Source organism: Lactuca saligna, chromosome 8 (assembly GCF_052625555.1).
Source record: "Lactuca saligna cultivar CGN05327 chromosome 8, ASM5262555v1, whole genome shotgun sequence".
Classification (NCBI taxonomy): Eukaryota; Viridiplantae; Streptophyta; class Magnoliopsida; order Asterales; family Asteraceae; genus Lactuca; species Lactuca saligna.
Window position 1 is genome coordinate 267,893,753 of NC_136424.1, and position 21,454 is coordinate 267,915,206.

Genomic DNA, 21,454 nt, shown 5'->3' on the forward strand with positions numbered 1-21,454 from the left:
GCTAAGACCCTGAACGGTCCGATGAATCGCGGGCCTAACTTGCCCCGCTTCCTGAATCGGATGACGCCTTTCCACGGCGACACCTTCAGGAGGACCATATCCCCGACCTGGAACTCTAAATCGGATCGACGCTTGTCGGCATAACTTTTCTGCCGACTCTGAGCAGTCTGGAGCCTGCTCCGGACCTGCTGGATCCTCTCAGTCGTCTTGAGCACCACTTCGGTGCTCCCCATAACTCTCTGGCCAACCTCACCCCAGCATATCGGGGTCCTACACCTCCGTCCGTACAACATCTCGAAGGGAGGGCGGTCGATACTCGCGTGATAGCTGTTGTTGTAGGAGAACTCAGCCAAAGGAAGATAGGTATCCCAGCTACCACCGAAATCCAGAATACACGCCCGCAACATGTCCTCCAAGGTCTAGATGGTCCGCTCACTCTGTCCATCAGTCTGCGGGTGAAAGGCGGTGCTGAAATGCAGACGAGTGCCCAACTCGTCATGGAATCTCTTCCAAAACCTGGAAGTAAAACGCACATCCCTGTCCGAGATCACCGATACCGGCACCCCATGCCGTGCCACAATCTCCCTGATATAGATGTCGGCCAATTTCTCGGCCGATATGCTCTCCGGAATCGGAATAAAGTGAGCGCTCTTGGTCAATCTATCCACGATGACCCAAATCGAATCCACTCCACGCGCGGTCCTGGGAAGCTTCGTGATAAAATCCATCGTGATATCTTCCCATTTCCACAGTGGAATATCCAACGGCTGCATCTTACCATGCGGTCTCTGATGTTCGGCCTTGACCTTCCTGCAGGTCAAACATCGCTCGACATACCATGCTACATCCCGCTTCATGCAGGGCCACCAATAGTCTAGACGAAGATCCCTATACATCTTCGTCGCCCCGGGATGAATAGAGAATCGGGACTTGTGCGCCTCCTCCATCAAAATCTGGCGCACGCCCCCGTGATACGGCACCCACACCCTATGGTGTAGTGTCAATAACCCTCGGCTATCGTAATCGAAGGAGGAAACCTGACCTACTACACGCTCGCTCTTCCGATGCTCCTCCTTGATAGCCTCCTGTTGAGCTTCCCGAATCTGCTCCAACAGGGGAGTCACCACAGTCATCCTCAAACAGGCGTCCCTGATCGGCGCCGTCTTACGGCTAAGCGCATCGGCCACCACATTGGCCTTTCCCGGGTGGTAAAGGATCTCGCAATCATAATCCTTCACCACATCCAACCACTGACGCTGCCTCATGTTCAGATTCGGCTGATCCATGAGGTACCTCAAGCTCTTATGGTCCGTGTAGATGGTACACCGAACCCCATAGAGGTAATGTCGCCAAATCTTGAGGGCAAATACCACCGCCCCCAACTCCAAATCGTGCGTCAGGTAGTTCGCCTCGTGAGGCTTGAGCTGCCTTGAAGCGTAAGCAATGACATGCCCCCTTTGCATCAGCACCGCGCCCAACCCAGAAATGGACGCATCACAATAAACCACGAAGTCCTCTACGCCCTCTGGCAGGGCTAAGATCGGCGCCTCACACAATCGCTGTCTCAACGTCTCAAATGCAGCCTGCTGCTCGGGTCCCCACCGAAAGACCACGGCTTTCTTCGTCAGCCGCGTCAGGGGCACGGCTATCTTGGAGAAATCCTGGATAAATCTCCGATAGTAGCCTGCCAATCCCAGGAAGCTCCGAATCTCAGATGGGGACTTCGGAACCTCCCATCTCATCACGGCCTCGACCTTGGCCGGATCGACCAAAATCCCGTTCTGGTTGACGAGGTGCCCCAGAAATTGCACCTCGCGCAACCAAAACTCACACTTGGAGAACTTGGCATACAAGCTCTCCCTCCTCAGGGTCTCTAACACCTCTCTCAAATGCTCCTCATGTTCCTTCCGGGTCTTGGAATAAACCAAGATATCATCGATAAAGACTATCACAGACCGGTCCAGCATCGGTCTGCATACACGGTTCATGAGGTCCATGAACGCGGCAGGAGCATTGGTGAGCCCAAACGGCATCACCACGAACTCGTAATGGCCATAGCGCGTCCGAAACGCGGTCTTCTGCATATCCTCCTCCCTGACCCTCATCTGATGGTAACCCGAACGCAAATCAATCTTGGAGAACCAAGATGCGCCCTGAAGCTGGTCAAAGAGATCATCAATCCTCGGAAGCGGGTAACGGTTCTTCACCGTTACCTTGTTCAGCTCCCGATAATCTATACACATCCGATGCGACCCATCCTTCTTCTTCACAAACAGAATCGGGGCTCCCTAGGGCGAACTGCTCGGCCGAATAAATCCCTTGTCCAGCAGCTCCTGCAGCTGCGTAGACAACTCCTGCATCTCGGGAGGAGCCAACCGATACGGTGCTTTGGCTATCGGAGCCGCACCGGGAATGAGGTCAATCCTGAACTCCACCTGTCACTCCGGAGGTATCCCAGGTAGTTCCTCCGGGAAAACATCAGCAAAATCTCGAACTACCGGGACCTCGCTCACGGTCGCCTTACCCGCCTCCCGGGTGTCCATCACGTACGCGACATAACCCGTGCATCCCTGCTGAAGGTAGCGCCTAGCCCTCGCTGCTGAACATACAGTGGGTCCACACTGCGGCCGCTCTCCATGAATCACTAACTCTCCCCCGCTTGGGGTCCTGACTCGCACTAGCTGCTGTGCGCAATCTATCACTGCCCCATTAGGGCTCAACCAATCCATACCAATAATCACCTTGTTCCCACACAAAGGAATGGGAACCAAGTCTACCAGGTAACACTCCTCAAACAGTCGCAGAACACAATCTCGAAACACCATCGATGCTCGCACCGATCGATCGTCAGCAATCTCTACCTCTAACGGGCAATCTAACTCGCCTGAAGTCTCATGAAATCTCTTGCTAAGAGCAAGAGAAACGAATGATCGGGATGCACCCGAGTCGAACAATACCTGAACCGGGATGCCGTTCACATGGAACGATCCTAATACACATGTATACACACGGAGCACATATCAATATCATAACAACGAAAAAATAAAAGATAGAAGGAAGGAATCATACCCGTCACCACATCGGGTGCGGCGTGCGCCTCCTCGGCAGTCAACTGAAATGCCCGACTCCTCACCACTGGAGCCTCTGCCTTGCCCTGACGGCCATCCGTGATCCGCAGGGTCGCTGGAGCTGGCACCTTTACTGGCGCTGAAGCTGTCAACATGGGGCAATTGGCCTTCTTGTGGCCCCTCTGGTTGCAGTGGAAACACAGCAACTCCGACGTCTGAATAACGGTCGCAGGAGCAGTGCAATCCCTGCTGATATGCCCAAACTTGCCGCACTTGTAGCAGCCTGACGATCCCATCCTGCACGCCCCCTCGTGCGGCCTGCCGCACCTCCTGCAGCGGCTCGGTCCCGACTGGCCTTTCGGCCTCCCATCTGCTCCCTTGGGCTTCTTCCCCGAAGCCCCTGATGCCTGACCATCCTCAAGTTTCCGTTTCCGGATGTGCTCCAAATCTATCTCTCTCTCTCTAGCCCTGGCAATCATGGAGTCCAGGGTAGGGCAAGCCGAAAAGCTAACGTGCTCCCGAATGTCGACTCGTAGCATATCATGGTAACGAGTCCTCCTCATATCCTCGTCACCTGCGTACTGGGGCACCAACAAAGCCCTCTCTCGAAACTTGGCGGTGATCTCCGCCACGGTCTCTGTCGTCTGCCTCATGTCTAAGAACTCCCTGGCCAGCTGCTGAAGCTCGACCTCTGGCGCAAACTCTGCCCTGAACCTAGCCACAAAGTCCGACCAGGTCATTGCCTCGATAGCCGAGGCTCCCAACGAGTCACCCACTGACTCCCACCAATCTCGGGCCCAGTCCCGCAAACACCCTGCTGCGTACCTCACCTTTGACCCCTCGGGGCAGAAGCTGATCAACTGGGCGGACTCGATATCCGCAATCCACCGCCTGGCGACAATGGGGTCCTTCACCCCATGGAAATCCGGCGCACCACTGCCCCTGAAGTCCTTGAAGGACAGTGTGCGAGATCCTGACTGGCTGGAGGCCAAGTCGCTCCTGAATGCCCGTAGGCGATCCTCCATCAACTCCACGATCCCTTCCTTGATCGACCCAAAGATGATGGGGGTCGACTCAAGGATGCCCCTAGTGATCTCCGACGTGATGAACTCACGTAGCCTCTCCTCAATCGGCTCGGTGCCAGATCCCGAACCTGACCCCTCTCCTGACCCGCCCTCTGTCGGTCTCGGTCGAAGTACCACCATTCTGCAAAACATCAATATAATCATTAGTGGTACTGCTACTTTCTGAGGGATCTCAACTACTTACAGGTTCCTTGGTCTCGTCTTGGCCTTCCTCGGCTCGGGTACGGATCCTCTGCTTTCAGTAGTACGGGCCCATACTACCTTCCACATCTATCCGTACCGTCTCCGAGGAATTCCTCGACTCCACCAGCTCCCCTTTACTACTGCTACTCTCTGCTATTCTCATCCTGGGCTTGCCCTAGGGGAAACCCAAGTTCAACACAACCGGTCCTCAGCTGCTGTAGGTCTCCTCATAATGCCAGTTAGCCACCACCTAAACACCATCACATGTAATGAGGATTAGATAATCCTTCAAGTAAAAGATCCGTCCCTACAACGGTTGGACTCAAACAAGAGCTGCGCAATAGGGCCAGTTCCAACACTTTGGGATTATTCAACCCTGATTACATGTGGTGTGACGTGTTTTACCTAGTGGCTCACTCCCATTACTGAGAATCCCACCAAGCGCGAAGCAAGCAGCATTCGGATAAGGAAAAACAGACTCAAGCCAAAACTGTTCTTAGAACAAGAAACGACACTTAACATAGGATGCTAAGCTCATACTATCAGGCATAACCTAAACAGGCTATCCTACTGCTGTCTACTCGATTCTAGCATGCAATGTTCAATAAACTGTAGCAAATAAACAGGCACATAAGGCATCACTCCTAGATCCTTAGCCTATTCTAGCATGCAATATTCAATAAGCTGATAAACATAACATAAACTTGTATGGGTACTATGGGGAATACTTACTTGAGCTCGGCCGGTCGCGCACGTCACACACTTTACTCTTTCTTGTGACTCTCTTCCGGGTTTTAAAGAACAATTTCTTTTGGAAAAATCTTTTAATCCCTCGATTTGAGTCCAAACACTCCCGAAGGCGTGTCCGAATCCCTCAAACCAGGGCTCTGATACCAACTTGTAACGACCCAATTTTTATGTCCGAAAATTTCATTTTTAAAATATTACTTAGAAAACATTAATAAATAAAAACATTGTTTGTTCACACCATAACACATTGCAACCATGTTCTAAAAAGCCACACCATACATCCCATCAAAATATCAGAGTACAGTCCCAGTAATCTCGTAAATGCGGAAACCGAAGAGTGTGTGTATGACGTGCCGCTACCGCGCCGGCTCCTTCCCCTTCGGTGCAGAGGTACCTGAAAACAAAACGGTAAACGTAAGCACAAAGCTTAGTGAGTTCCCCCAACGTACCACATACCATACAACACATAACATACGCACTGCCAGGCTATTCTGGGGTGCCTGACTACCCGGTACGGCCATTCTGGGGTGCCGACCTACCCATACGGCCATTCTGGGGTGCGTCTGACCCGTGTCAAGCCATTCTGGGGTGCTGACTACCCATGTCAAGCCATTCTGGGGTGCTGACTACCCATCGGTCCTAACAACCGATCCTCGGGGACTATTTCATCCCCTACTACTACGATCATATATATAACATAACAAGCCAGCATGCATACATATCATCACATACTGTCAGACGTATCTGGGGTGTCTGACTACCCTTCGGCCCTAACAACCAAACTCTACTACTATCACATACAACATATCATGCTAGCATATAACATGTCAGGTAATAGCAAACTTAGATGATATCACAAAGACAATCATCTATCATACATCTCCTACTGGTGGGTCGGCATTGTGGCCTTAGACCCACCGCTACTGCAAGGTAACTCACCTCAAAGTAGCTGCTGAACTGATCGGGAACTAACTGACTGCTGCTGCTCCGGGAGTCCTCCGGCTGCAATTCCCACAACATACTCAATCAAACACTGCTAACCGACCTTTAGGTAAAATGACCATTTTACCCCTGATTTAGTTCTAAGCCAATGCTAGGGTCAACTTTCAGTTGACCCGACTCGCCGAGTGGATCACCACTCGCCGAGTCCCTAGCAACCAATGTCCTGGGCCCCTGGTTCTACTCGTCGAGTCGGGCTATGACTCGACGAGTTCACCTTCCAACTGTCATTCAACACCTTCATCCTACTCGCCGAGTTGTATGAACAACTCGTCGAGTTCATCTTCATCCGATGAACACTTTATGCTAAGACTCGCCGAGTTGTATGAACAACTCGCCGAGTCTGTTCTTGAGCTATGAAGATTGCCTTGGACTCGCCGAGTCAGGGCATTGACTCGCCGAGTCCTAACATGGGTGAGTTCAGCTCCCTACTCACCGAGTCACCCCCTGTGACTCAAGGCTCAACTCGACACATGAAGAAGGGACCAAATCGGCGACTCGCGACCAGACTCGCCGAGTCACTTATGCGACTTGCCGAGTCGTCGCCATGCACTCCTTAAATATACCGATTTGCTCGATTCCAGTCCATGCCATTCATAGATCTGGACTTCTAGGGCACGAATCACACGTAAAGTTTCCAACTTTACGTGTGGATATTCAACAAAATGGATTATAAGGCTCAAAATGTCTCAAAAGGGTAGATCTAGGGCTAACAATCCTCATGGGGCCAAAAAGCTAACAGATCTGAGCTCCTGGAGCTCAATCTTGCATAGATCCAAAGGCCAAACGCCTTATTACAACATATAATGCACATACCAACTTGGGGAATTAACCAAGAAGGACCCAAATGAAGTTTTAAGCATAGAATCAAGGGGGAAACGGGTTATACCTCAAAGGAACTGTTGAAATGACACAAAGATGGCTGATCTCCTTCTTTTCTTCTTAATCTACTCCTCTTACTCCTCAAAACCTTCAAGAACACACCAAGAACACCTCAAACTCTCAAGGAAACAAGGGAAAACGATGTAGGGGGAGTTATGGGGGTGAATGGGGACGAGTTGGGGCGGAATGAGAGTTTAAATAGGGTGCAAACCCTTGAAACTTAGGGTTTCATCCCGCAGCGGTGACTCGCCGAGTCCAGGATGTGGACTCGTCGAGTCACCTACTTAAAACGTGTCCTGAGTCTCGTCCCTACTCGGCGAGTCGGACCTTATGACTCGCCGAGTCCAAGGCTAAATTAGAGAAATGCCCAAATAAAATTCACATACCGGAAACCAGGTGCTACATTGATCTTCTAAATATTTTGCACCTCAAATAAATCCTTCAATCTTAACACATTAAAATAAGTAAGGCAATGATTTTACCTAATGAGTTGCCTGAGATTGATTCATTTAAGTAAGGAATGTCGATCCAACTTACTAGATCAAACATCCAAAAATGATTATTATAAATAAATAAATAAACACACACATGAAACAAAACAAAGGGGGTCTAATATTCCCAAAATATATACTTTATCAATAATATTTCCAAAATGGGTGCATACCTCTTACAATTTCTCATTAAAGGGGTAAACACATATATAAGATGGAATGCATATAATTATTCTCATCCACTGTCAATCTCATAAAGCCAACTCACCACCGATGAAAGAATATATTATTAGATAACTATTAGATAAATATATTGTATATATTATTAAATATGTTATGTATATCTGTATTCTATAGATCCTACATTATAGGATCTCATTATTATAATTCATTAGTATATATACAATATCATACACACGTTTTGGTGTGTGGTTTAATTTATCTCAATATTACCCTCCTTCTATTTTTCCGCTTCTTTTCTCAAAACCCTAGAAGATGTCGACTTCTCAGGATGGCACCTTTTCAATGAACACTTTGCTTCATATGATTCCCATCAAGTTATGTTCCACCAATTATCTTCTCTGGAAGAATTAGATGCTCCCCTTACTCTCTTCTCAGAAGCTTTTGCCCCACGTTGATGGCACCTCTATTCAACCTGCTGCAACAGTCGAAGTTGACAACAAATCAGTTCCCAATCCAGCTTTTACCTCCTAGTTTGATCTTGATCAGAAGGCTGTGATTCTTCTCAATTCGTCATTAACTGAAGAGGTTGCTGCTGAAGTACTTGGGCTCTCCACAGCTCGTTTGATCTGGACCTCACTGGAATCTGCCTATAGCAGTTCTTCGGTAGAAAGAATTCATTCCTTACGCGACTCTTTGCGTCAAATGACAAAAGGTACCTCTACTATCTCTGAATATGGTAGAAAGTTTAAGTCTGCTTGTGATAAATTGGCTGCCATAGGCCAACCAGTTGAAGATATGGATAAAATCCATTGGTTCTTATGCGGATTAGGGCCTTCATTTGAAACATTCTCTATTTCCATACACACCAGTAAACCCTCTCCAACCTTTCGTGATCTTATATCTCAGGCAGAGAGCCATGAGTTGTTTTTACAATCCATCCATGGCACCACTACTCCACCTGCAACTTTTATTTCTCAATCTCGTTCCACCAATAACAGGGGTCGGTCAACAAGTTATCCACGTGGTGGCTCTCGTGGATCTGCTGGTGGTGGTAGAGGTTGTGGGGGCGTCATCCTCCCCATTGCCAGCTTTGTCGCACAAATGGACATTATGCGTCCTCTTGTCCAAGTCTGTCTACATATGCTTCCAACTCTCTTCATCAAGACTCAAACTTGGCACAAGCGTTTCATTCCCATTGTCATGTCACTCAGGGAAATCCCGATTGGTATGTGGACTCGGGAGCAACTGCACATATGACTTCCTCAACAGATAATGTCACCTCACCTGCTCCATATTCTGGTACTTCACATGTTATTTTTGGTAATGGAAACAATCTGCCAGTTTCACATATTGGTGACACCATGGTTCACAAAAATATTACTTTACGAAAGGTCTTGGTTGTTCCTCATTTAACCAAGAATCTGTTATCAATTAGTAAACTTACCATGGATAATCCAGTTGATGTTCTTTTTTCTCAACCATTCTTTCATATTCAGGATAGGTCCACCAAACAAGTGATAGCAAGAGGTCGGTGTGAGGATGGATTGTATGTGCTTAAAGATGATCATACAGCCTTGCTCGCTTCTTCTAGAGTTTCTAATAAAGCTTCTTTTGAACTATGGCATAATCGTTTAGGACACACCTCTTTTTATGTTATCTCTAATTTACAAAAACTTGGTTTGTTGAATGTTACTTCTATTTTGCCTAAACTAGTTTTTTGTGAACCTTGTCATCTTTCTAAGGGACAAAAATTACCTTTTGATTTAAATCCTAAACGATCATTAAATCCGTTAGACTTGATACACTGTGATTTATGGGGACCAGCTCCGGTTGAATCAAATGGTTATTTATATTATGTTGTGTTTATTGATGATCACTCACGTTTCACATGGTTTTATCCTTTGCAAAATAAGAAAGGGTTTTATGCTGTTTTAAAGAATTTTATAAAGCTTGTTCAAACACAACTATCACGGAAAATTAAGGTTTTTCAAAGTGATGGGGGCGGTGAATTTGTCAATCACATTGTTCGTGAAATTTTTGAATAAATGGTATTGTTCATCAGCTTTCGTGCCCGCATACTCCCCAACAAAATGGCAGAGCTGAACGAAAGCATATGCATATCGTTGAAACTGGTCTATCTATGCTTTTTCATGCACATGTCCCGGCCTCCTATTGGGTTGATTCTTTCAGCTCAACTACATATATCATCAACCGGCTTCCTACCAAGATTCTCAATAATCATTCTCCATTTGAGTTGCTTTTCTCACGCATACCTTCTTATGGAAATTTTCGCACTTTTGGTTGTCAAGTGTACCCATATCTTCGTGACTATTCAGCACACAAGCTTGCACCACATAGCATTTCTTGCATCTTCATTGGTTATCATCCTCAATATAAAGGGTACAAATGTCTTGATCCAACAACATCACGGATTTATATCACTCGGCATGCGCGTTTTAATGAAACCTCTTTCCCCTTTGCTGATCAACATGTGTCCTCTGATTTTTCCAAGCTGGACCTATTTGTTTACTTGGATGACGGGCCTCTTAATACTTCACTTTTTGATCATCCTACTAAAACCGATACCATTCAACGGACCCATTCGCCTCTAGTTACCAAACCATGCTCTTTATGTGAACCTGTCTCTCGCAACAATATCCCTGCTGGCCCGTTATCTGACGATGGCCCTACTACACCTCCTACACCTGACAATGACCCAATTAACGATTCATCTTATGACAGTCCACCTTCTGATAATGACAACTCAGATCCCAGACCATGTCCGGACCCTCCAAATCGAGCTTCCTCACTCCATCCTATGACTACACGCTCAAAGTATGGTATTTTTAAGCCCAAACATCTCTTTGACATTTCTTCCTTCGCTCAACATGCATTGCATGCTGCCCTATTTTCTGAATCTCAACCAAAAGGATATAAGTCAGCTGCAAAAAATCCACGATGGTTGGCTGCCATGAATGACGAAATGGAGGCTATATGTCACAATAATACTTGGGTGTTAGTCCTACGCCCATCTTCCTCAAATATTGTTGGTTCTAAATGGGTTTATCGTATTAAATTCAATGCCGACGGATCTGTTGAACGGTATAAAGCACGTCTGGTCACTCAAGGTTTCACACAAATTCCAGGGATAGATTATTCACATACGTTCAGTCCTGTAATTAAAGCCTCTACTGTCCGCATTGTTCTATCTCTTGCAGTATTGAACAAATGGCGTCTTCATCAGTTGGATGTTAAAAATGCTTTTCTTCATGGTCAACTCACAGAGACTATGTTCATGGAGCAACCACCTGGTTTCACCGATCCCCAATTTCCAAATCATGTATGCAAGTTATCCAAAGCTCTCTATGGTTTGAAGCAAGCACCTAGAGCATGGTTTCAACGTCTCAACACCTTTTTACTATCCAACGGTTTTGTCTGCAGTCGTGCTGACACTTCCTTGTTCATTTTTTATCGAGACTCTTGCATCATGTATCTTCTCGTTTATGTTGATGACTTGATTCTTACCGGCAGTCATGAGTCTGTCATCACTACATTTATTGCTCGTTTAAATCGTGAATTTGCCATTAAAGATCTTGGCGACTTGAGTTACTTTCTTGGACTTGAAGTTAGTTACACTGACACTGGTTTATTTCTAAGTCAGTCCAAATACGCTAAAGATGTTCTTACCCGAGCGGATTTGCTTGATTCCAAACCGGTCCACACGCCTCTTGCTACACATGAGACTTTCACCTCTGATGGCTCTCCTTTTTCCGATCCTACTCTTTATCGATCGCTTGTCGGGGCCTTACAGTACTTAACTATTACCAGACCAAACTTATCTTATGCTGTTAATCAAGCCAGTCAATATCTTCATGCACCTACGGATGCTCACTTTCAATGTGTCAAACGCATTCTGCGTTATGTTAAGGGTACTGCTTCATTTGGGCTTCTTTTCTGTCATCCGCAGACCAACAACATATTGGGCTATTTTGATGCTGACTGGGCTCGTTGTCTTGAAACTCGTCGCTCTACTTATGGCTATTCCATATTTCTTGGCGGCAATCGTGTCTCCTAGAGTGCAAAGAAGCAACCAACTGTCTCACGATCTAGTTGTGAATTTGAATACCGGGCCATGGCGAACACAGCTGCAGAAATTGTTTGGATCACTCATCTTCTACGTGAACTTCATGCCTTGCCACCGGATCGACCAACTCTACTCTGTGATAACAAAAGTGCCTTATTTATGACTCAAAATCTTGTTGCTCACAAGCGCTCTAAGCACATTGACCTTGATTATCATTTCATCCGGGAACTTGTCACTTCCGACAAATTTCACGCCAAGTTGATTTCTACCATGCTTCAAGTGGCGGATATCTTCACCAAAAGCCTTCTACGTCCTCAGTTTGAGCATTTTCGTACTTTGCTACGCGTTGGTCCACCGCCTATTTGCTTGAGGGGGGATATTAGATAACTATTAGATAAATATATTGTATATATTGTTAAATATGTTATGTATATCTGTATTCTATAGATCTTACATTATAGGATCTCATTATTATAATTCATTAGTATATATACAATATCATACACACGTTTTGGTGTGTGGTTTAATTTATCTCAATATTACATATATAGGGCTCATGGCAGACGACACTGTCAACTTTTGCCCTATTAATCGTATGTCCATCTCGTATAAAATGATGGCCAAAGGAGCTCATGACACTTGAAACACCCATACTTAGATTTTATATTTTTAAAACCATTTAAATTACTTTATAAAGTAAAAAATCATCGTTTGCGGAAATATGGTCCCAAAAGTCTTAACAAAATGGTTTTAGTTCTTTAAAAATGTTTTAGAGGAGGGTTATCAATTTAAATATCATTACATAAGATAAGATACCACTACTTTCCTTCAAAATATTTCGAACCCTCTTAGTCTCGGTCTCAACTCGCACTTGAATATATGTTAAAATGGTAGGTTAGGCATTAGGAATGCTAGTGAATATTATTGGGATTTCGTTAGGTTTGTAGTCAAGATATGACTCATTCATTGACCTATAATGTATCCCTAAGATCTATTGAAAACTCATTGAAAAAATTAAACTCTTTTATTTATATAAAACATTCATGGTTTACTCTTTAGAAAACTCTATGAAATTAATCCTTTAACTCTTTCGTAAAGTTTACCCTAAATCTTAATTTTTTGATTGAAAATTTTAATTACTTTGATATTTCAAAACTCTTAGAAATAACTCATTACGTTTTTCTCTATTTAAAAAGCTTAAACTCTTAATTATAAATAAACCACTTTGTTAAATCTTTTTAATTTCTTCTTTTTAAAATCTCTTAGTTAAACTCTTTTACTCGTTTCACCTTAAAATTCACATAATGCACAAATACATATAATCATCATAAAATGAGAGAATGCAATGCATGATGCAATTTATACTCATCTGTCATGTGACAACCCGATATTTCGACTCTATGTAATTACCTAAAAAGTCAAGTATTGTAACCACTTTTGAAATAATGAAATTAACTTCGAAAATAAAATGTACAAAAGTGTCTATTGGGTTACCTACTATGTTATATATTGTGTCAAGGTTTACAGAAATACTAAGAACACTAAAATCTGAGTTATAAAGAAGAAGTTATGACCATTCTAAGATTTCCGACAAAACCGGCAACAACGATTAAACGAAAAACGCGAAGTTTCAATACAATAGTTTTTAGCTTTAAGTATCTACATGAAAGTTGTAAATATCATTAAACCATGAGCGTAAATAAAAATAACGTCCAAATCTAACTTCGTATGAGGAAGTTATAATTTTTCCAAGATTCGAATATAGCGGTGGACAGCTAAAAACTCGAAATAGAGATCGAGAGACTTTTGGCTGAAACAACCTAAATAAGAATCGAAGGTCTCAACCAAAGTAGCGCAATGGTAAAAAGTCTGGCAAGAACGGACGCCGGATGAAGAAGTTATGGATTTTTAACGGGTTTTTCCAGTACCGGCCTGTTAAAAATAAATAATTAAGAATAAAGTCAAAATTAGCCGATGAAATCTAAACGAGAGTTGTATATTATATTCTCACCTACGCGTGCGTATAAAGAATGTAGAAAACGGAGCTCGTACACGAAAGTTACGGATTTTACAAGTTTAAGGCTCAAAATCCGAGGTTGTCAGGTCTGCTACGACGTGACATAGTGTGCCACGACCCGATAAGTGACTGAGGGCGTCCAATCAATGGAAGAGGATAAGATTTTGCTCACCACGACGTGACACAGATGGACACAATGTGACACACCAAAAATGACCTTATAAATAGAAGCTTAAGGGTGTCGGGTTTGGTGCTCATCTCTTTCCATCTAAGTACTGTTACTCTGCGTAATTACCTCGAAAAGCCATCCCGAAGCCCCGTTTTTCACACTTAAGTTCTGAAGGAAGGTTCTACACTCCTGAGATTCCCAGGATTTCCGAGAATCCCGAGAAAATCAACTCTTTCAAGTCGAAGTTCTGCTCGATTATCATCTCACTTTCTCCCATCAATCAAGTGAGTTCATACCCCTATAAACTACACTTTCAAATGTTTTATCAATGCTTTTTATACACTTTTAAGGGGGGGGGGGATACAAGTAAACACACGGTTATTATCATTTGTAACATAAAGTTTCACTATATACTCTTTTTATCAAGTAAATCATATGTGATTCATAACTACTTTTCGTATGCAATATATATTCTCGATAACGTATTGTCTTTTGGAAATAAAACATGTTTATATATATATATATATATATATATATATATATATATATATATATATATATATATATATATATATACGAATCAAACACGTTATTTATACTTTAAGTATATGTGATCATTTATGTCACTATAAATATTATACTTTACATAACAAGTGAATATTACACTTTACTATACGAACGAAACACCCATTTTGAAAAACAATAATAGGTATAGTTTACGAGAAAATCATGAACGTTTACATACTAGAAACACTATATCAAAGAGATATTTTCATACACAAGAACAAATGGACATTTTCGTACGTAAATCTGTTTTATACTAAGTTTTGTGAGACATTTCACGTACTTTCGAGTATGCATTTTAAGTCCTGTATTATATACCAAATCTCTTGTAGGGGGAGCGTGATACTTGTGTATAGATCTATACGGTATTGACAATCCCACACATAAACTGTTAGCTACAGCTAGGCCGGCAGGCCTGGGGTGACAAACGTCATAACTTTCCAACACTTGAAGAACGTTGTTATAGGCATCCTGGTCAAATAGCATGGTTATAAGACTCACATGGAGTATTAAAAACACATTGATTTATGGGGTTTTTCAAATGCCTTGGCGATTTATACATAAACCTACTATTTTGGGCATGAAAAGCACTATTGCATTACAAGTTTTGGAACAATTAAACTACCATCTACTATAGTAGAAAATATGGGATTTTCTAGAAACATTCAAACACGTACAAACCATTTCATTCTATTTCATACAAACATTGTTACTAAATACTTATGAACTCACCATCTTAAATGCTAATGTACTCTTTCAAAACTACTCTTATTTCTCAGGAATTCAGTAAAATAGGTAAACAAACAGCTTTTGAAGAAGGGACGCTATGGCGTCAGTTTAGTTTCATTTTGACATCATATTGTAATTTGTTTTGAAACAAGTACCTTTCAACAATGTAAACTTTTAAATTATATATATGATGGTTGTATTATTTTCTTTACTATGTATTCAATTGTTACGATACTACATGAAGTTATCCGCCCTCGAACGATTCCGTCGTTCTGGTTTGGGGGTGTGACAGATTGGTATCAGAGCCAGGTTTATAGTGAACTAAGTATATCGAACCACATAAGATATACAAACTATAAATGCATATGGACTCAAAGTCTCTGACAAAACGTTTTTACACCTGAACCGCATTTCATTTTAAGTTAAACTATTTGAGTCGTAAACTGTGCAGTGCAGGTGTGCCTTGGGATATGTAATTGGAACTGGGATGAATATAGCCTGATCAACTATGTTTGTCCGAGAGCTGACTAACATATGCCAGGGAGTGTCTGCAGTGGACAACAAATTTAAAACTTATCAAGAGGATATCATTAAGAATACTATGGGAGTATTTGGGTATCTTCAACCGTCAAACTTAAGGGTAAAACTCTACGTGATTTAGCTTATAGTCAATTCTTAAACCTATTCTCGTATAGACTCAATGGCTGGATTTCATCACCCCGCCAACCCCTACTACCCCAACCAAGGTAATGAAGGATGTATTGTAGACGACCCCGAGGAGGAACCCATGGAAGACAAGTGTCACACCCCCAAACCAGAATGGCGGAAACGTTCGGGGGCGGAGGACGTCATATTCAGTATCATAACAGTTCATAGAAAGGAAAGTACACACCACCATATATATTAAAGTTTCCAAATTGTTTACATAATTGTATTCATTATATGTTCAAAAGTTAAATACATAAACATCTTTCAAAAGAAGTAATTAACGTCAGCGCGTTAATCCCAAAAGTTGATTCCCAAACCTGCTTAGCGGTTCCCTGAGAATACAAGTTAATTCAAAGAAAAAGTGTCAGCAATTAAGTTGGTGAGTTCATAAGTAGTTTAGAAAAATTGGATGTCATTCCAAAATGGGTGTATGTTTTCCAGAAAACGCAGCATTTCAAATGTAAAGAGTTGTGATTTGTTGTGTTGAAAGTGAATGTATTAGATCCAGAAAATCCCATATTTTCCCTAATGGTTGAGATACGAGTTGTTGTGTTTTCCAAGAAAAACCCTTATTTTCTTATAAAAGTATGAAATGCATATGATGTTCGTGTTATAAGTTGTAAATAATTGCACCAGGAAAATCCCTTATTTTCCTATTAGTTGTTTGGTTTGTATGCAGGAAAAACCCTTATTTTCCTAACATAAATGGCAGTCTCTAAGACCGAAAATCGCAAGAAACCGACGTTCTCAAAAGTTGTGTCATAGTTTTATATAATAAAGCTATACGAAGATCGCATTTGTTAGATGAAGAATAGTTTTAATAGCTACTCGTTCATAAAAGCATAATACCATAATAATTGTATATCCGATGAGTTTTATAACCATACTAAACATAATATGCCTGTAACGACGTTCTTTAGGCGTCGCAGCGTTATGACAACTGTCACCCCAAAAGATGGACTGTAGCTAACAGTCAGGGCGCGGGATCATGACTTCCCGTATAGATCTATACACATTTGACACGTTCTCCGAACGGGAGACTCTGGTTATAGACAGGACTTGCAGCATTACTTTCTAATAAAGAAAAGTAACGTTTGAAGATATACACGTCTCATGGATTCTCAACTAAGCATGTATTAAAGTGATAGTTTTGTATGCAAGGTTTATTCTTTTTCACAATGTTTGACAAAGCAAAATCATAAGTTTTTAGAATGTATAAAATGACTTAACAATGAAAGGTACTTTGAAATCATTATATACTTTGTATAAGTCTAATGCACACAAAGTATGACAAGAGTTTTCCATAATAGTAATGAGTTCCAAGTGATTTATTCGGTGAAACAAGCGAAGTGAAACTTTATAAAATACACGATAATAACCGTATGTTTACTTGTATTCCCCCCTAAAAGAGTATAAAAGCATTTAAAATGTATTTAAAGTGTGTTTGAAAGGGGTATGAACTCACTTGATTGAAGTGGTTGATTTGAAGTAGTCGAGAGAAGAATCGAGCAGAACTTCGACAGGAAGAGTTGAAAACGCGGGAAATCTCGAGATTCTCGGGAATCTTGGGAATCTCGGGAACATAAAACCTTCCTTCGGGACTTGAAGGTGAAAACCGGGGCTTCGGGAGGGTCTCGGGGGCTTAAACGCAGAGTTTCGGCGCGAGAAAGAAAGGAACTGAGCAATGGAGCTCGGAACCCTTGAAATCTACTTATAGGGGTGTTTCTGGGGTGTGCCACATCGTGGCAAGTGATGGCCACGTCGTGGGGAGTCAAGCTTATCCTCTTCCATTGATTGGACGCCCTCAGTCACTTGCCGAGTCGCGGCAAGCTTGTGCCACGTCGTGGCAAGCCTGACAGCCTCGGATTTCGGACCTCGAACTTGTAAAATCCATAACTTTCGCGTACGAGCTCCGTTTTCGACGTTCTTTATATGCACGTGTAGCTAAAAACATGATCTACGACTCTTGTTTAGACTTCATTGGCAAATTCTGACTTTATTTTTAATTATTTATTTTTAACGGGCCGGGACGCGATAATTCCGTTAGAAATCCATAACTTCTTCATCCGATGTCCGTTTTCGTCAGACTTTTCATCGTTGCACTACTAATGTTGAGACCTTAGATTCTCATTTAGGTTGTTTTGGTCAAAAGTATCTTGAGCTCTATTTCGAGTTTTTAGCTGTCTACTGCTATACCCGAATCTTGGAAAAATCATAACTTTCTCATACGAAGTCAGATTTGGACGTTCTTTTTATGTACGCTCACGGTTTGAGGTTATCTATAACTTTAATTTAGATACTTAAGGCTAAAAACTATTGTATTGAAACTTTGCGTTTTTCGTTTAATCGGTGTTGCTGGTTTTCCCGAGAATCTTCGGTTGGTCATAACTTCTTCGTTATAACTCGGATTTTAGGGTTCTTTATATGTACGAAAACCTTGATACGATTCCTACTACTTTATTTAACCGAAATAAGATTTTAGGAAAGTTATATTTTGACCTAAATTTGATTGGTTTTACATTACATTGTCTCGAAATATCGGGTTGTCACAACGAGGAAGAGGAAGATTCAGATACCTCAGCTTCAGAGCCCGAGGTAATCAATCCACCAGTCGTCCGACCTCCATCGGTTCGACCTCCTTTCAGGATGGAATTTCAAGGACCAACTCCCATCTGGGGAAGCCACATCCACCATTGGAGCCAGCAGCAAGGACTGCATCCTCCTTACGGTATGTGTTGGGACTTCTACGATGTTAGTGGAGGAAGTTTAACTGATCGAGCACTCCCAGTTTTGGTAGGAAAACTTGCCAATCAGGCTTATGAATTCGGAGTCCAAGCAAACCAGATTTGAGAGGTCGACATAAGGATGGAAGAGAACGCAGCTGATATCCGTCGCCTAGACATGCTACAAGGGAATGCTCAACTCCACACCAACTCCCTCCAGGAACAAATGACTGTAGCTCTCTCCGAAATGAGATATTTCAGGGAGCAACAAGCTACCTTTGACAGGCACCTCATGGGAGCCAAGGAATCAGATGCGGAGTCAAGCTCCAAGCGTAATCCGCGCAACAAGTAGTGCTTGCCTAACTCCCAAATTTTGATATAGAATAGGACCATCAAACACGTTATTTATACTTTAAGTATATGTGATCATTTATGTCACTATAAATATTATACTTTACATAACAAGTGAATATTACACTAGGGTTTACTATACGAACGAAACACCCATTTTGAAAAACTATAATAGGTATAGTTTACGAGAAAATCATGAACGTTTACATACTAGAAACACTATATCAAAGAGATATTTTCATACACAAGAACAAATGGACATTTTCGTACGTAAATCTGTTCTATACTAAGTTTTGTGAGACATTTCACGTACTTTCGAGTATGCATTTTAAGTCTTGTATTATATACCAAAATCCCTTGTAGGGGAGCGTGATACTTGTGTATAGATCTATACGAGATTGAAAATCCCACACATAAACTGTTAGCTACAGCTAGGCCGGCAGGCCTGGGGTGACAAACGTCATAACTTTCCAACGCCTGAAGAACGTTGTTATAGGCATCCTGGTCAAATAGCATGGTTATAAGACTCACATGGAGTATTAAAAACACATTGATTTTCGGGGTTTTTCAAATGCCTTGGCAATTTATACATAAACCTACTATTTTAGGCATGAAAAGCACTATTTAATTACAAGATTTGGAACAATTAAACTACCATCTACTATAGTAGAAAATATGGGATTTTCTAGGAAGATTCGAACACGTACAAACCATTTCACTCTATTTCATAAAAACATTGTTACTAAATACTTATGAACTCACCAGCTTAAATGTTGATGTACTCTTTCAAAACTACTTGTATTTCTCAAGAATTCAGTAAAACAGGTAAACAAACAGCTTTTGAAGAAGGGACGTTATGGCGTCAGTTTAGTTTCATTTTGACATCATATTGTAATTTGTTTTGAAACAAGTACCTTTCAACAATGTAAACTTTTAAATTATATATATGATGGTTGTATTACTTTCTTTACTATGTATTCAATTGTTACAATACTACATGAACTCATCCGCTCTCGAAAGATTCCTCCGTTCTGGTTTGGGGGTGTGACATGTCACACCCCCGAATCAGGACGACAGAAACATTCGGGGGCGGATGACATCATTATATAGTATCATAACAAAGGAATACAAATGAAACTTAGCAACCAAACAACATACATTTACAAGATACCAACATACATTGTTTACAAATTGTATATGTTCATGAAGTTTCACAAAAATGACATAATGTATGAAATTTGAAAATGCAGCGAATCCAGTTCCTAGGTACCTGGTTATTAGTTCCCTGAGAATACAAGCCATTTGAAGATCGTCAACACTAAATGTTTGTGAATTCATAAGCATTTTTGTAAGAAAAAAAGTTTGTAACATCTTTGTTTGTAATAATTTGTAGGGCTCCAGAAAATCCGATATTTTTCATGAAAAATGGTTTGCAAGTCTCGTTTAAAAACTGTGAATAATTACATGTATGTTCTTTGTTTTTTTTTTTTTTGAAGTTGTACAATGTAGATTCCCAGAAAATCCAATATTTTCTGTTATATGAAAAATTATAGTCTTAATCCCTAAAGATATTTTTATAATCGTTAAAAGTTTTCAAATAAGTAACTTAAAATATCTTGCAATAACAATAGTTAAAAATAACTCTATATAAATGATTATATTGTTACCTTTAAAATAAAAAAAAACAATGTTTGATGTTTTAAATAATTATAATAATAAAAATTAAAACATTAAGCAAATAAATTTTAAAAAAATAGTTAACAATAACAACAAGTATAAATAACATTAAACAATATATTATATTTAGTTTTATGCATGTTGTAACATCCATAAAATTCGTGAAAATTTAAAACTTTTCAAACATCCAAAAAACATTATTTATTACAAAATGTTTTCAAAATAGTTTCATATCCGAGTATCCCATAAATCAAAATCATAAAATGCGAGGAGGTGCACGATTACACCTTTGCCTTCCCGCGATCATTCAAAGTACCTGAAACAAAATCTAAAACTGTAAGCTCGAAGCTTAGTGAATTCCCCCAAAATACCAACGCCATACAAACCATAACCATATCATAACAAACAAACAACATGCATATAGAGTCTTCAGTATGACTGGACCGCTCTCACCGGACCTTCAGTCTATCTGGCCCACTCTCAGAACCTTCAACATGTCTGGTCCTCCCTCTCGGGCCTTCAGCCTGTCTGGATAGTTCTCTGGGCCTTCAGCCTGACTGATACGCCCTAATGGGTCTGCAGTCTATCTGGTCTGTCATGGGTCTGTTGGCCTAGAGCACAAAGCAGTTCCGCCTCAACCCACCCGCAATCATACAATCAATCATATAAATATCATACGCTAGCTAGCATGTACAAACAGTCAAACCGATCTAACAAATCACTAATCATAAAATCATCCTAAATACAAGGATATCGACCTAACAGGTTACTAACATAACATCATCCTATAT